A 7,500-nucleotide genomic window follows, 5' to 3' on the forward strand; every position below is an offset into this window, starting at 1 on the left:
CCGATGGGACATACCATCTGGCCTTAATAATGTCCGATGGGACGTACCATCTGGCCTTAATAATGTCCGATGGGACATACCATCTGGCCTTAATAATGTTCGATGGGACATAGCTTCTGGCCTTAATAATGTCCGATGGGACGTACCATCTGGCCTTAATAATGTTCGATGGGACGTACCATCTGGCCTTAATAATGTCCGATGGGACGTACCATCTGGCCTTAGTAATGTCCGATGGGACGTACCATCTGGCCTTAGTAATGTCCGATGGGACATACCATCTGGTCTTAATAATGTCCGATGGGACATACCATCTGGCCTTAATAATATCTGAAGGGACATACCATCTGGCCTTAATAATGTCCAATGGGACATACCATCTGGCCTTAATAATGTCTGATGGGACATACCATCTGGCCTTAAAAATGTCCGATGGGACGTACCATCTGGCCTTAATATTGTACGATGGGACGTACAATCTGGCCTTAATAATGTCCGATGGGACGTATCAATGTCATATGTGAGTGTTCCATAAACCTCTAATCCATTGGACATCTCCATTTTAAGGAAATTACTCATAGAAGGTAATTTCATCAGGAATTATTTTTAGTTTCCATTTTTTTCTCCTCTTATTGCCGTGCAGTCTGAGAGTCCTGCTGTAACCGTAGGGTGCTGTGGTTTTAGTGCTGAGATGACTGAAGTGTGGTGAAGCTAGGGTGTGCCCACCATGACGTGAGCTAGTAAAATATATTATACTGCATATTAAGGCCTCCTCAAAGCAATCGCACGAATCAGAAATAACTCACTATGGTCCAAACTGCACATATGGCACACTTCTTTAAACCCGAGCCACATAGGACTGACCGCCAGCCTGCTACATAGGACAGGCTGCCAGCCTGCTACATAGGACTGGCTGCCAGCCTGCTACATAGGACTGACCGCCAGCCTGCTACATAGGACTCACCGCCAGCCTGTTACATAGGACTGACTGCCAGCCTGCTACATAGGACTGGCTGCCAGCCTGCTACATAGGACTGGCTGCCAGCCTGCTACATAGGACTGGCTGCCAGCCTGCTACATAGGACTGACTGCCAGCCTGCTACATAGGACTGACCGCCAGCCTGCTACATAGGACTGACTGCCAGCCCGTTACATAGGACTGACTGCCAGCCCGTTACATAGGACTGACTGCCAGCCTGCTACATAGGACTGACCGCCAGCCTGCTACATAGGACTGGCTGCCAGCCTGCTACATAGGACTGACTGCTAGCCTGCTACATAGGACTGACCGCCAGCCTGCTACATAGGACTGACTGCCAGCCTGCTACATAGGACTCACTGCCAGCCTGCTACATAGGACAGGCTGCCAGCCTGCTACATAGGACTGGCTGCCAGCCTGCTACATAGGACTGACCGCCAGCCTGCTACATAGGACTGACCACCAGCCTGTTACATAGGACTGACCGCCAGCCCGTTACATAGGACTGACCGCCAGCCTGTTACATAGGACTGACCGCCAGCCTGCTACATAGGACTGACTGCCAGCCTGCTACATAGGACTGACTGCCAGCCTGCTACATAGGACTGACTGCCAGCCTGCTACATAGGACTGACCGCCAGCCTGCTACATAAGACTGACCGCCAGCCTGCTACATAGGACTGACTGCCAGCCTGCTACATAGGACTGACTGCCAGCCTGCTACATAGGACTGACTGCCAGCCTGCTACATATGACTGACCGCCAGCCTGCTACATAGGACTCACCGCCAGCCTGCTACATAGAACTGACTGCTAGCCTGCTACATAGGACTGACTGCCAGTCTGCTACATAGAACTGACTGCTAGCCTGCTACATAGGACTGACTGCCAGCCTGCTACATAGGACTGACTGCCAGCCTGCTACATAGGACTCACCGCCAGCATGCTACTTAGAACTGACTGCCAGCCTGCTACATAGGACTGACTGCTAGCCTGCTACATAGGACTGACTGCCAGCCTGCTACATAGAACTGACTGCTAGCCTGCTACATAGGACTGACCGCCAGCCTGCTACATAGGACTCACCGCCAGCCTGCTACATAGAACTGACTGCTAGCCTGCTACATAGGACTGGCTGCCAGCCTGCTACATAGGCCTGCTCTGAGTGCTGTGGGCCTGCTCTGAGTGCTGTGGGCCTGCTCTGAGTGCTGTGGACCTGCTCTGAGTGCTGTGGGCCTGCTCTGAGTGCTGTGGGCCTGCTCTGTGTGCTGTGGGCCTGCTCTGTGTGCTGTGGACCTGCTCTTTTTGCTGTGGGCCTGCTCTGTGTGCTGTGGACCTGCTCTGAGTGCTGTGGGCCTGCTCTGAGTGCTGTGGACCTGCTCTGAGTGCTGTGGGCCTGTTCTGTGTGCTGTGGGCCTGCTCTGTGTGCTGTGGGCCTGCTCTGTGTGCTGTGGGCCTGCTCTGTGTGCTGTGGGCCTGCTCTGTGTGCTGTGGGCCTGTTCTGACATAGATGTTTGGTCATGATGGCTTTGGCAGACGGCTCAGGGCTGAATAGGGCAGGGCTGATCATAGCTGTGAGCTGGTGATGTGGCGGGGTGTCCTTGGCTTGGCTAGGTCTGTCTGAACCACAGTCAGCTGGCTACGACTCTCTCTCTCTCTCTCACTCTCTCTCTCTCTCTCTCTCTCTCTCTCTCTCTCTCTCTCTCTCTCTCTCTCTCTCTCTCTCTCTCTCTGTCTCTCGCTCTCTCTCTCACTCCCTCTTCTCTCTCTCTCTCTCTGTCTCTCGCTCTCTCTCTCTCACTCCCTCTTCTCTCTCTCTCTCTCTCTCTCTCTCTCTGTCTCTCTGTCTCTGTGTGTGTCTCTCTTTCTGTCGCTCTCTCCCTCTCCCTCTCTCTCCCTCTCTCTCTCTCTCTCTCTCTCTTTTTCCCTCTCTCTCTCTCTCTCTCCCTCCCTCCCTCCTGGTTTCTATTGGTTTATAATATGACACATAGGTTCCAGTTCCCAGTACATAATCACACTCGTTACACAGAGACAGGCTACAGCAGGCTAGAGCCGGCCGCCAACACAAACAAACACCGGACGTTGCTGTGAAATCACAAAATAAATGAGCTTTTCGTTTATTAGGGAGAGAATAAGACGTCTTTCCAACGTTCCTAACAATGTTATCTCACCGTCGTCTTTCCTTTCCCGGCTATTACACCCTCTGAATTATACCTTATCAACACTCTGGGCCAATCAGGTCAGAGGGTGTGGTTGTGTGAATGATGAGCATGTAAAGTACAGGATGCAGTTCCTATCTCATACAGGATGTGGCTGATGTCATAGGAATGTTGCTCGGCAACCTTCTCTCTCTTTATTCGCTCTATTACGCTGACTGTTGGTAAAGAATGAAAGGAAATGGGTGGGAGCGATTTTTCCTTCAGAACTGCTTTGGCATGGAACATAGTTCAGACAGCATCTATTAGTTAACTCTGACTAAGACCAGACAGAGAGGAACGTATAGGAGCTCACTCTGTACCTTCAGACAGGGCCAGACAGAGAGGGACGTATAGGAGCTGAACTCTTTACCTTCAGACAGGGCCAGACAGAGAGGAACGTATAGGAGCTCACTCTCTGTACCTTCAGACAGGGCCAGACAGAGAGGAACGTATAGGAGCTGAACTCTGTACCTTCAGACAGGGCCAGACAGAGAGGAACGTATAGGAGTTGAACTCTGTACCTTCAGACAGGGCCAGACAGAGAGGAACGTATAGGAGCTGAACTCTGTACCTTCAGACAGGGCCGCGGGAAGTAAGGGTGCTTAGGGTGCAGTAGCACCCTGGGAAAAATCTGCATCGTCAAATTTTGCATCGCCAAATTTTGCATCGCCAAGTTTTGCATCGCCAAATTTTGCATCGCCAAGTTTTGCATCGCCAAATTTTGCATCGCCAAGTTTTGCATCGCCAAGTTTTGCATCGCCAAATTTTGCATCGCCAAGTTTTGCATCGCCAAATTTTGCATCGCCAAGTTTTGTATCGCCAAATTTTGCATCGCCAAGTTTTGCATCGCCAAGTTTTGCATCGCCAAGTTTTGCATCGCCAAGTTTTGCATCCCAAGTTTTGCATCCCAAGTTTTGCATGTCTTCAGCGCTGGAAAAGATAAATGGTTCGGTTTGATATAATTGAAAAGCATAAACAGGGTTGTCAAACTATTTCATAACGTCTTGCATTTTTCTAACCTTTAACGTCAACTATCTAAAAAAAAATAATAATAATAATATTGTAAACGTAGATGTCATATTCACATATGTTGTAGCTTAGACCCTATCTTAAATCATCTGAGTAATGAGTCTGACACGTGTGACCTAAATGGTCACGGTCTATTCTATTCTCTATAGTTCTATGATTTCAATAGGTTTTCCAATGCAGCATTGACAGTATCATTTAAAACAGCAGATGTTTCCCATTCAAGTCAACATTACCTGATGTGTGGACCTCCAAACATCTTTGCGGTACCATTTGAAGGTTGCCGTTTCGACTTTTATTTCCATTTTATTACATTTATCAGCCAAAACAGGACATCCACCCTGTATGCTAGAGCATGTGGTGAACTTTTATCTCTTGAATGTTTTGGTATTCGTGTCCAAAAAGTCACTTTCTGAACACTTCTACAATAGGCAAATATGTATGGTTTCGTTCAAATCAAAAGGGGTGCTTTTTGGTTCGGTCGATGCCTTTCCTCCTCTCTCTAACTGTTTGGTTCGGTCCATGCCTTTCCTCCTCTCTCTAACTGTTTAGTTCGGTCCATGTCTTTCCTCCTCTCTCTAACTGTTTGGTTCGGTCCATGCCTTTCCACCTCTCTCCAGCCGGGCCTCTGTGGGCCTGCCTGGCTGGGAACAAGGGTGTAATTCTTCTCCCAACAAGAGGTTCTCTCTTTGTTTGGTTCAATGCTCTCTAGAATATAATCAAAATCATACCAACCAGGAGACTCACAGCCCAAACAATGGTGCCAGTTCAGTCCGGCCCTGTCCGTTTCCACACACAAACCAGACACACACACACACACACGCACACTAGGTCTAAACAAAATATATATTCTTATCTTCTCCCCTAACTGTCCTAAAGGACATTGGTGACTGAGCCTGAAATATCAGCAATCACAGTAGACCGTGGCATTCCAGGAAATCAGAGGCCCCTTGTGTGTGTGTGTGTGTGTGTGTGTGTGTGTGTGTGTGTGTGTGTGTGTGTGTGTGTGTGTGTGTGTGTGTGTGTGTGTGTGTGTGTGTGTGTGTGTGTGTGTGTGTGTGTGTGTGTGTGTGTGTGTTGTGTGTGTGTTGTGTGTGTGCTGCGTGTGCGTGCACTTGTCTATGCACAAGCGTGTTACTCATTAGTGTGTCATTACATCAGGCCTTCATTTTGATGATCATGTTATTTAGGTGTCCTCCATTCCTCACTGCTAGAGAGCATTACACATTACATCAATCCACACAGCATGATCCAACGTCAACACACCAACAGTGGGTGTGCCTGCCTGCCAATGTGGGAAGAAGGAATCCTTTGTCCCTGCTGTGTGTCTCTCTGATGTGCTGGTTGTGGTCAGATCAATCGACTGCATTTATATCAACAACGATGACGCTATCCAACAACCAACAACCGCGGCGCCCCCTAGCCTCAGTAACGTCCACGGTGCAGAAAAACAAACTGCCATTCACAGTTTGATGCGGGTTCTGTTTCTCAGTGATAGTTCACTTCCTGATTGACCAGGATCAGATGAAGCCAATTCAACTACCGCGACCTCAAGGGTCTAGGTGTTCCTTTTCTGCCTGGTTCAGTAGTTCATGACCTCTAGGGTCAGTAGTTCATGACCTCTAGGGTCTAGGTGTTCCTTTTCTGTCTGGTGCAGTAGTTCATGACCTCTAGGGTCTAGGTGTTCCTTTTCTTCCTGGTTCAGTAGTTCATGACCTCTAGGGCCAGTAGTTCATGACCTCTAGGGTCTAAGTGTTCCTTTTCTTCCTGGTTCAGTAGTTCATGACCTCTAGGGTCTAGGTGTTCCTTTTCTGCCTGGTTCAGTAGTTCATGACCTCTAGGGTCAGTAGTTCATGACCTCTAGGGTCTAGGTGTTCCTTTTCTTCCTGGTTCAGTAGTTCATGACCTCTAGGGTCAGTAGTTCATGACCTCTAGGGTCTAGGTGTTCCTTTTCTGTCTGGTGCAGTAGTTCATGACCTCTAGGGTCTAGGTGTTCCTTTTCTTCCTGGTTCAGTAGTTCATGACCTCTAGGGTCAGTAGTTCATGACCTCTAGGGTCTAGGTGTTCCTTTTCTTCCTGGTTCAGTAGTTCATGACCTCTAGGGTCTAGGTGTTCCTTTTCTGCCTGGTTCAGTAGTTCATGACCTCTAGGGTCAGTAGTTCATGACCTCTAGGGTCTAGGTGTTCCTTTTCTTCCTGGTTCAGTAGTTCATGACCTCTAGGGTCAGTAGTTCATGACCTCTAGGGTCTAGGTGTTCCTTTTCTGTCTGGTGCAGTAGTTCATGACCTCTAGGGTCTAGGTGTTCCTTTTCTTCCTGGTTCAGTAGTTCATGACCTCTAGGGTCAGTAGTTCATGACCTCTAGGGTCTAGGTGTTCCTTTTCTTCCTGGTTCAGTAGTTCATGACCTCTAGGGTCTAGGTGTTCCTTTTCTGCCTGGTTCAGTAGTTCATGACCTCTAGGGTCAGTAGTTCATGACCTCTAGGGTCTAGGTGTTCCTTTTCTTCCTGGTTCAGTAGTTCATGACCTCTAGGGTCAGTAGTTCATGACCTCTAGGGTCTAGGTGTTCCTTTTCTTCCTGGTTCAGTAGTTCATGACCTCTAGGGTCAGTAGTTCATGACCTCTAGGGTCTAGGTGTTCCTTTTCTGTCTGGTGCAGTAGTTCATGACCCTCTAGGGTCAGTAGTTCATGACCTCTAGGGTCTAGGTGTTCCTTTTCTTCCTGGTTCAGTAGTTCATGACCTCTAGGGTCAGTAGTTCATGACCTCTAGGGTCTAGGTGTTCCTTTTCTGTCTGGTTCAGTAGTTCATGACGTCTAGGGTCTAGGTGTTCCTTTTCTGCCTGGTTCAGTAGTTCATGACCTCTAGGGTCAGTAGTTCATGACCTCTAGGGTCTAGGTGTTCCTTTTCTTCCTGGTTCAGTAGTTCATGACCTCTAGGGTCAGTAGTTCATGACCTCTAGAGTATAGGTGTTCCTTTTCTGTCTGGTGCAGCAGTTCATGACCTCTAGGGTCTAGGTGTTCCTTTTCTTCCTGGTTCAGTAGTTCATGACCTCTAGGGTCAGTAGTTCATGACCTCTAGGGTCTAGGTGTTCCTTTTCTTCCTGGTTCAGTAGTTCATGACCTCTAGGGTCTAGGTGTTCCTTTTCTGCTTGGTTCAGTAGTTCATGACCTCTAGGGTCAGTAGTTCATGACCTCTAGGGTCTAGGTGTTCCTTTTCTGTCTGGTGCAGTAGTTCATGACCTCTAAGGTCTAGGTGTTCCTTTTCTTCCTGGTTCAGTAGTTCATGACCTCTAGGGTCAGT

This window comes from Salvelinus namaycush, chromosome 5, assembly GCF_016432855.1.
Source record: "Salvelinus namaycush isolate Seneca chromosome 5, SaNama_1.0, whole genome shotgun sequence".
NCBI classification, from domain to species: Eukaryota; Metazoa; Chordata; class Actinopteri; order Salmoniformes; family Salmonidae; genus Salvelinus; species Salvelinus namaycush.